At 39.9% G+C, this 10130-nt stretch overlaps 1 pseudogene; it reads right to left on the bottom strand.

The window, feature by feature from the left end:
• Window positions 1-3602: 3602 nt before the first annotated feature.
• LOC148823781 (deoxyribonuclease-2-beta-like) lies at window positions 3603-8183 on the bottom strand (annotated as a pseudogene).
• Between the last annotated feature and the right edge of the window lie 1947 nt (window positions 8184-10130).

Here is a 10130-nt window from a genome sequence, read left to right as displayed (position 1 = left end):
TCAGTCATTAAATGGACATTCAGCATTTTCTATTATGCTTTCATTCCCAACAAACAAAGGTAAAAGTGTATGTGAATTCTTGAGAGATTTCCAATAAAGCCATCCCATAGTCATTTTCTAATTTTTAAGTCCAGAACTACCGGTATATCCAGTATTAGATACGTGAAAGGACACTGTAAATCAGACTATGACCTAGAGCAGAATTTCTCAGTTAGGTACTTTGATTATTTTGACATCATTAAAGCAGTTTAAAATAATATCATCACAAAGTGCTATTGTTACATTTGTGAAACGCAATAACATATCAATGAGTGTTCATTTTATAACAGTCTTGATGTTCTTTCACCACAACAGGGTTTTAATTCAATAAAAATAAAAATTCTGTGTCCTAACTCCCGACATACGAGGACATATGAGCATGGACAGTGATTTTGCCCGATCAGTGCAACTCACATAGGCTTAAAAAGACCTGCTGAGCGATTGCTGTATCCAGTTGTTCTTTCTTTACATCTGTGCTACTATTCATTTCAGGAACCAAAGAATTTGAATAGGACAGTGAGAGCACATTTCACCTCTATTTAAGGAAGCTCTCAAATACAACAGTGTGGTGGGTCAGCAGTGTTGATGCACTAGTTTCAGCTGAGGGGGTTCAGGCCTCAATCATGTGTACATAGACCCACGTGGGGGTGAATTAGCAAATTAGTTAAGGGTGAGAGGCACATTCTCACATGGTGTCAATTAGCCTAGGTCTGGTACAGTTTATAAATAGTTCTATGGGAGGATTTTGTTGTTGTTGGTGGTGGTGGGGCAGCTTGTGACTTAACTTTTTTCTGCAGTATTTCCTTTCTGTTGTGGCTTGTCCATATGCTGGGGCCTAATGAGGTCTGAAGAGGCTGGCTTGTCTCAAACCGCTATTTCAGTCTTCCTTTATTAGCTTGTATTCATATTGTTTTTTAATACAGAGAACAATGACTTCATTGTATATTAGAAATGGGCATATTGGAAAGCTAAAGATAAAATGTAGGAGTCCTTATATTAAAAGAGCATTACAATAATTGACATTGGAAACAGTCTAAGGAAGAGAAACCAGAATAACTCCCACATTGAAAGGTACAGTATTGTGTTGTAAACTGAGAGGTTAAAACAACTTTATCACTTTTGGCTGGAGGATTGAAGATGTGGAGACTTGAGTATTCAAAATCCTGAAAAGAACTGAGAATGTGGACTCGTTGCTACAAAGAATCTTTTATCAATAGTTACTATCAACCAAACAGAAAAGATGGGCAGAATATCTTTCTCTCGCTTGTAACCTTTTAACATTCCTGGGCTAGAACTTTATCAAAATTGGAAGTTTAAAACCGCACATTGAGGAAGCAGCTGTGATCAAGGTATAAGTCCCTTCACCCAGTTTTGCATAAGGGGAGTTTTTTCTGGGTTTACACTTTGTCAGAGCAATATTTGAAATCTGATCCTACTTGCAATTTTGTTTATACAGACCCACAAAATTAAGCTCAGTAATTAATTGCTTACACTTATATTGCACTTTACAGGTAATGGGGACTCCCCTCCGCCACCACCAATGTGCAGCATCCACCTGGATGATCTTAGCAATCATCTCCAAACAGTGCAAAGCGGTTTTCACTTTCTTCAAATATCAGTGATGCATTAAAATTGGACTGAACACTATACTTCCAAGAACAGAAGTTAGTGTTTTGAGTGTTTTTCTTTGTGTGTAATAGTGATTCTATTTATCTAAGCAGGTATAGTGGGCTCAAGAATTATTGGCACCCTTGATAAAGTTGAACAAAACAAGCTGTATAAAATACACAGCACAGATAATGAGTCTATCTTATGCCCAGACAATGGGAATTATTTCAAAACAAATGTTGAAAATGAGTAATACATGTTTTTTCCAGAAACATTAATGTCAAAATTATTAGATCCCCCACTTTTCTTTAAGAAAACTGAACAAAATAAAATCTGAAATGAATTTATGGTTTTTTAAATATAACTCAGTCAAAAGGAACATTTTCTGGACTTGCTGTTTCACCAGGGTATAAAAAGAGGTAAACACTCATAATAAAAACTTTGGCCATCCACCACCATGGGGAAAGGCAAAGAAGTGACAAATTAAGAGACAAATTAGTATTGATCTTCACAAATGGTAAAGAATCCAAGGGTCACAGCTGGAGAACTGCAGAGTCTGGTTGCATCTTGGAGTCCTTGAGTCTCCAAATCAATAATTAGATGGTACATCCATGCCAAAAAGCTGTTTGGAAGGGTTGCCAGAAGGAATTGATAACAAGAAACAAACTGAAGTGTCTGGAGTTTGCTAAATGCCATTGGGACTTTGACTAGAACCCGGTGCTATGGTCAGGTGAGACCAAAATTGAAGTGTGTGGCCACTCACACCACCAGTATGTTTGGCGTTGGAGAGGGATGCATACTCACACGAAAAAAAGTATATTCACTGTGAAATATGGGGGTGGAACATTGATGTTGTGGGGTGGTTGTGATGCCACTGGGGCCCTTGTTAAGGACAAAGGTATCATGATCTCTACTAAATATCAGGATATTCTGGGCAAAAATCTGGCTGCCTATGCCAAAAAGCTACAGCATAATTTGGTCTCTGGTGGACCTCCCAGCATGACAATGATCCTAAACACACCATTTAAAAATCAACTAAGAAATGTTTGAGAGAAAATAAAATCAGTGTTTTTCACTAGTTTACCCAGTATCTGTGCTGTTTATTTTATATGGGGTTTTTTGTTCTTCATTAAGGGTGACAATAATTTGTGAGCGCACTGTAAGGTGGTAGAAGAAAACGGGAAGAAAAACAGTGCCAACAGGAAAAATAAGACATTTGAGGAACACAGCACAAGATGCTAGTAGAAACGTTTTTTTAGAAGAAATCATGTTGTGCACATTTTTTCCCAGGCAAATATGACCCAGCTCCACCAACAATGGAAGTCAGGAATATCTGCGTACCTCAGCAAATAATATGCTGTTATCTTAACTTATTGATTATAGATTAGATGCACACAACAAAAGAGTGCTGGTAGACCAGGAATTCCACTAATCTTAATATATTCAGAGCTGCGAGCACCATCATTTATTGGCTATAGATGGGATTCGCACAACAGAAGACAAAAGCACAAAATGAGGAAAGATTTCACAGAACTGCTGGTGGGAACCCAACCAAACCTATAAAGAAAAAACATTTGCGCAACTTAATTCTGATTGACATTTACAACCAGTGTCCTCTTATTTTAAATGAAGAGCTTTGCCACTACACTTCACAGGAAAAAAAGCTGCTTTCTGATAATAGATGAATGGATTGATAATTGCAGTCGTTGGGTGTTTCTTCTTTTGTGTTAGCCATCAACCCATGTTTAAACCTATACATTTTAGTTGTTCTGGAAAGAAGCACATTTGCATTTGAGCAACTTTTTTTCTTGCTTTTCAGCAAACATTAGCTTCAAAATATCAAGCGGCATTTGCTAAACCTGAGCACAATTAACACTGCTCTGCATCTGCAACAGATAGATACAGAAAGAGTCAGCGTAACTGAATTGCAACAACAGGGTCAAACATTCCCCCTCTTACAGTTTAAACATGTCTCTGCACCTAACAAACCAGGACACAGCCCCCCTGAAAGCGTGGTAGATAACAGGGTTTTGTGAGCAAATAAGTCCTCCACTTTTCCACTGCTGGCAGTCCTCTCTGTTTAGATCTCCAGTGCAGATCCACTGGTCTCCATACTCCTGGGATACACACCACTTGGCATGATCAAAGTGAGACCAGAACTCCACAGGTCCCGGCAGTTTAATTCTTTTGATATTTAAAACGTGTTCAGGAAGGGAGCAGTTCGAAGGCAGTTCATGCTCTTTTCGTTTGCCAGGTTTCCATCAACAGAGTAGTCTTTAAAACTTGAGCAGCCCAACCAGTGTAGATGTCTGTAAAAGACAACCCTCAAGTATGTCAACAAAGTAGAAATATAAGGCATTTAACAGCATCTACAATGGCTCTCCAGACAGGGCTCTTTCTTGGTTTAAAGAGAAAGGAAACACTCTGTGAAAAGTAAAAAAAAAGCTCTTACCGGTCTGGAATTTAATTTTACTGCCATTTTCACATTGTATAATGAAACATTTCCCCTTACTAAACGGTTTTCAGTGCTTTGTTTTCCAATTGAGTTCTTTCAGAACTTTTTATGTTTTGATAACAATCACAACAGAACAACATAAAAGAGCTACTGGTAGTGATTGGAAAGCCCTTGTAGCAAGACAGTTTTAGAAGCGCAACATGTGTTTCTGCCCTACAGATGTGAACTACAATGTGCAGTTTGTATGTTCTCCCCGTGTTTGCAGGGGTTTCCTCTGGGTGCTCCAGTTTTTGGTCCCACAGTCCAAAAACAACAGACTAGTTGGGTTAATTGGCTTTTGGGAAAATGGACTCTTGGGTAAGTGCTGTGTGTTTTTGTCTCTGTGTGCACTGTGATGTCCTGGCATCCTGTCCAGTGTATATCCTGCCTTTTCCCCTTTGCTTGCTGGGATAGGCTCTGGCTCCCCAGTGACTTTATAGTGGATAAAGTGGTTAGAAGACTGATGGATGATTCACTGTAGGTGGAGTGGATTTTTCATCTCAAAACTATGCGAACTCTGTTAAATGATTATTTTGGACCTAGGTCTTGTTTTCTTGGGATGTATTCTGCTTCTAGCAATATTACACACTTTGCAGTTTATTGCTGGTGATATACTATCGAATATGATGTTTTATGTTATTGCAAGATTATGAAAACAGACACATATACTGTATGGTTTAAATATTTTTCCATTCTGATCTTATTATTGCATCTAATCTGAAATTGATATTTAACTAAGCTTAGTTAAAAATGATCAAACTAAGATTGTTTTTTGCCAAATCTGAAAAGTTTGTTTCAGTTTATGTATTATATTGGTGGCTAATATACCATTATATAAACTCATTGTACCATGTAATGGATAGCTTTGAATAAAGTCAAGACCAAATTGTTTTCCCTTTTCGCTGTCTGCATTTTATTTTTAATGTTTGTCTGGGATGAAGAAATGTAATTTGTCTCGTTCTTCTTTTGTCATTTTCATGTTTGGCTCTTAACAATGTGCGGCCTTTTGCAAACCTGTACATGCAACCACTGGCCAAAATATAAGCAAAGCCCGTCATCATGCTGTAAAGAGTAAAAACTATGACCAGGAAGTTGCATGTACAGTATCTCACTGGTTCTGAAATATCTGTAGCATCTTGCAGTCGCATTGCTTTACAGGATTTGCAATCTTTACAATAACAATTGCAGCAGAGGTTGTGATGACAGTAAGGTGTGCAGGACTGAGCTATGTTTTTAATAGGAGCAAAATCTGGGCAATTTTCTGGCCTGTGAAAGGTGATGGAAGTCTCTGTCATGCTTCTCAAGACAGCCAAGCCACACTTTTAATGTGAGAGCACAGGAATTCAAAGGGAATTTAGCTAGCTTGTTTTTAGGACTTAAAAGTGCATTTACTTGGGTTGCCTCCACACTTCCATAAAGAAGAGAATACGTGCTAAAAATGAATATGCATTTGGCAGTGGCCTGGCAACAGACGACTGCAAGGACGGAAGACTGTAATACATCGCTAAGACAACACATTAAATCTGAGTAAGTTCAAAGGGGCCACTTGTCCACACTGGTGAATTGCAAATCACTGGAACGTAAGCATAACTACCATGGAGTATTTCAACATCTTTAAATGTGAATGTATTTCTGGACGTTTCGAGAGTCGGAGTCGACTGTTTTTATCCGACTCTTCTCCTCAGTGCAGAATGAAAATCAGTGCTGTCCAGGAAGGTTTCTGAACTTTAACCAGCTCCAGAATCAATGGGAAACCTACGTGACCAAACAAATGCTCAATTCCAGGAAAAAGATTCCAAATGCATATCCTGGTACAGAACCTTTGATAAGGACAGCTGATATGTCAGATTGTAGTTGGTGTTTCATCACAGATCTTTTTGTACAGTCTGCGTGGTTTTAAAAGAAAACCACTCTCACCATCCACAAAGAAGCGAGACTTGGCAAGGCTGAGGAAGGTTTCTCCCCGAGCTGACAGCAGTTTCCCCATCCTCCTTCCCTGCACCCAGGGCTTTACAGAGCCCTCGCAAATGCAGCTCATTCTGGGCAGTTCGTGGCGAAAGAGTTCAGGCAAGGAGCAGTTGTACACGCGGGGGTTATAATACAACAGCTGCTCGGCTGAGGAAAAAGAAAGGAAAACAACTTTATTGTTGGCTAAATCGCATCCTCTCACTTGCAATGCAAACACCTTATGTTGTTACAACAGTAACCATTATACCCGGGCCGGAACACCCACAGCCCACAGAGGTGCTGGAGGGCTTCGGTTTTATTTTTTCATACCTTCATGTCACTGAACTGTGAGGAAAAATAAACTGTTCATTTTTGTATGATTAAAATCAATAAATACAAAACTGAGGAAGGTAACACTACAAACCATCTTCTGTGGAATAAGGAGACAAAGAAGCTAGAAGGGGAAATTGTGTTCTCCATTGAGAAGAGAGACATTAAGTTTTCTGATGCAGAAGCAGTTAATTTGGATTTCCCCAGCTTCTTAACACTGCCTGCTATATCTGAAGACCCGCCACACTCAATAATTCCATTGTAGTGCTGGGCTACAGCACAAGTCTGCAGTCCTATGAAGCAAGGACTACACATTCAATTTACCCCACACATTCCATTCTATGGCTCGGCTCACGGTTAAAAAACAAAAACAAAAATCCGGCCCAACAAATATTGAATCTGGTAAATGGCCTCGCATTGTCGTCTCTTTCAATTTGAACTGAGCAATACAAATAAAAATAAAATGGTATTTTGCTATTAGCATAATGCTAGCTTCCCTATGTTGCGCACCTATCTGAGGGAATTGTGTAGATTTGTAAGTGATACAGAGCGTGGTCCGGCCGTTCAGTTTCCCCGAGGACGGCCAGCTGTACCCCCTTTCTGGGAATGGAGGGAAGTGGGGGACACTGTGACTGAGCCAGAAACCCTGAGTCTGGTCAAAGTGTAGGACTCCTGTGTGGACACACAAAGAGATATTACAACACACCGAGATAACAGATCACATTCTATTCATTCATACTTACAATGAACAGCAGTTATCGATTTATGAAGAGTCAGTAGATGATGGATTGCAAGTTATTACTGTTAACACAGTACTTTGAAAAGGTCAATAATAATAATAATAATAATTCCTTACACTTTTATAGTGCTTTTCTGGACACTCCACTCAAAGCTCTTTCCAGGTATTGGGGACTCTCGTCCACCACCACCACCAATGTGAAGCCAAAGTGTACACAGAACACTCACCCCACACCAGCTATTTAGTGGGGAGGAGAGTGGAATAATGAAGCCAATTCAAAGATGGGGATTCTTAGGAGGCCATGACTGGTAAGGGCCAATGGGAAATTTGCCCAGGATGCTGGGGTAACACCTATACTCTTTTCGAGAAACGCCCTGGGATTTTCAATGACCACAGAGAGTCAGGACCTCGGTTTTATGTCTCATCCGAAGGACAGTGCCTTTTTAAAGTATAGTGTCCCCGTCACTATACTGGGGCATTAGGACTCACATAGACTGCAGGGTGAGCACCCCCTGCTGGCCCCACTTACACCTCTTCCAGCAGCAACCTTAGTTTTCCCAGGAGGTCTCCCATCCAGATACTGACCAGGCTCACAGCTGCTGAGCTTTAGTGGGCTGCCAGTTGTGAGGTACATTGTGTTTAATTTAGTAGTGGCAATGATAAAGATGATACTGATGTTTGTATCCCTGGAAGCAATGGGCACAAGGAAGGTGACACCCTGGACAAGAAGCCACTTAATCGCAGGGCAGATACAGACACTGAAGCGCACACTAGAGTTAATCTTTTCTCAGAAGCCAATGAGCCAACCAGTATATTTTTGGACTGGGGGAGGAAACCGGAGCACCCAGAGGAAACCCTGGGAGAAAAGACTTCACAGATGGCATCCTGAGTCCAAAATCAAGCCCAGGGCCCCAGTGCTATAAGGTAGCAATGCTAACCACTGTACTACTGTGCTGCCTGGTAAGTAGTAGTAATAGTAATAATAATAATAATAATTTTATACCCACCCAAATTAGAATTGGCCATTTTATCTTTACATTTCTGCTCACGCCCATGACCTTTGACCCCAGGTTTGTCCAACCTCTCTTACACAGTCATACACCTATTGACCCTACACAGTGATGTACAGGACTTTTCCAGCCCATCAAAGAACGTGTATTCCCAGTGCTGAGCCACTTATACTCCACTACTTTCGAAATTCTAGTTGCCATAACACGGTCTTTTATAATTAATAATTATAAGTCTTTAGCAGACATTAAATCTAATAAACAATAAATCTGTGTTAATTTTATACTGATTTTATTATAGAATTTTTATTATAGTTTAATATAGAAAAATTGATTATGATTTGAAAGAATATTCGTAATATAGTGATACAAATGCATCACTTTCTATGCCATGCTGTGCTGTTCTCTGAAATGCTAAGATACACTTCCAAACAAAAATAACTAGTATCTAATTATCAGGGTCCTTACTAGTGTTATCTCGCTAACTTGCTAAAATATCCTGTAGAATTCTTTAAAACATCTTTCTCACAATGATTTCATTATCCTAAAAAAAACAACAATACCTCTTTATCAAAAGAGTAGCAAGAAGAAAGTGATCAGGCAACTTTTTTAAGTTATTTAAAAGTGAGATGATTTGATGAGTTTTACCAAGAATACTTTATAAAAAGTTCTTCTGATTGCTTTCTTACTACATAAATAGAAGCATATTACCAAGAATATATAGATACAGACTTGCAAACACTTACTGTATATGTGCAAGTAGTTCAGGTGGATAGCTGCGTCAGCATGTGTAGTCTTCAAAGGAACAAGTAATAGGTTTATTCCATGCTGAAAAGAGAAGAGAGAAACACGTTTCGGCTGTGAAGCCTTCTTCAGGTGTGCTAAAGAAGAAGGCACACCTGCACACCTGAAGAAGGCTTCACAGCTGAAACGTTGTGTTTTCTCTCTTCTCTTTTCGTCATGGAATAAACCTATTACTTGTCACTTATATAGATAGATAGATACTTTATTGATCCCGTGAGGGAAATTGCAGTGCAACAGCAGCTTAACACACACAACACAGCCACAGTGTAACGAATTATATAATAATAGTACAATACATACAATACAATACAAGAGTTACTCACAGTCCGGACGCACAAGAACAAACTAGAACAGAACAGTACACAGAAAATCGTATCACACTCATATCACACATATGAATATAAATATAGATGTAACTATAGATATAAATATAAATGTATTGCACAGGTCCCTGGCATATATTGCACAAAAAGTGGTTGTAAACGGGAAAAAGAAAGAGAACAGATGTAGCAGTAGATGTGTAGATGTGTTTAGTCCAGAAACAGGTCACTGTCGATCTTGCCTCTGCCAAGACGCAAGGTGGATGCGTTGTACAGTCTTATGGCAGACGGCAAGAATGACCTCCTGTAACGCTCCCTGTCGCACCGTGGATGAATCAGTCTATTGCTGAACGTGCTCTTCATTCCTGCAAGCCTGTCATAGAGGGGATGGGAGAAGTTGTCCATGATGGCCACTAGTTTGGACATCATTCTCCTCTCAGCCACTACCTCCAAGGAGTCCAGGTCAAACCCAATGGCAGAGCTTGCTCTCCTGATGAGCTTGTTCAGCCTTTTGGAATCTACTGCTCTAATCCCAGAGCCCCAGCACACCACTGCGTAGAAAATGGCACTCGCTACCACCGACTGATAGAACATGTGTAGCATCTTACTACACACATTGAAGGACCTGAGCCTCCTCAAGAAGTAAAGTCGGCTCTGTCCCTTCTTATAGATGGCCTCGATGTTCTTAGACCATTCCAGTCTATCGTCGATGTGCACTCCCAGGTACTTGTACGAGTCCACCATCTCCACGCCACTCCCATGGATGTAGACAGGAGTAGGTTTGACCTTTTTCCTCCTGAAATCTACTACCAGTTCCTTTGTCCTTTGAGTAGGCCCTTTGC

Source organism: Atractosteus spatula, chromosome 11 (genome assembly GCF_055471065.1).
Source record: "Atractosteus spatula isolate fAtrSpa1 chromosome 11, fAtrSpa1.hap1, whole genome shotgun sequence".
Taxonomy (NCBI): domain Eukaryota; kingdom Metazoa; phylum Chordata; class Actinopteri; order Semionotiformes; family Lepisosteidae; genus Atractosteus; species Atractosteus spatula.
Note: the sequence above shows the minus strand (reverse complement) of the source record. Positions and strands in the feature narration are given on the sequence as shown.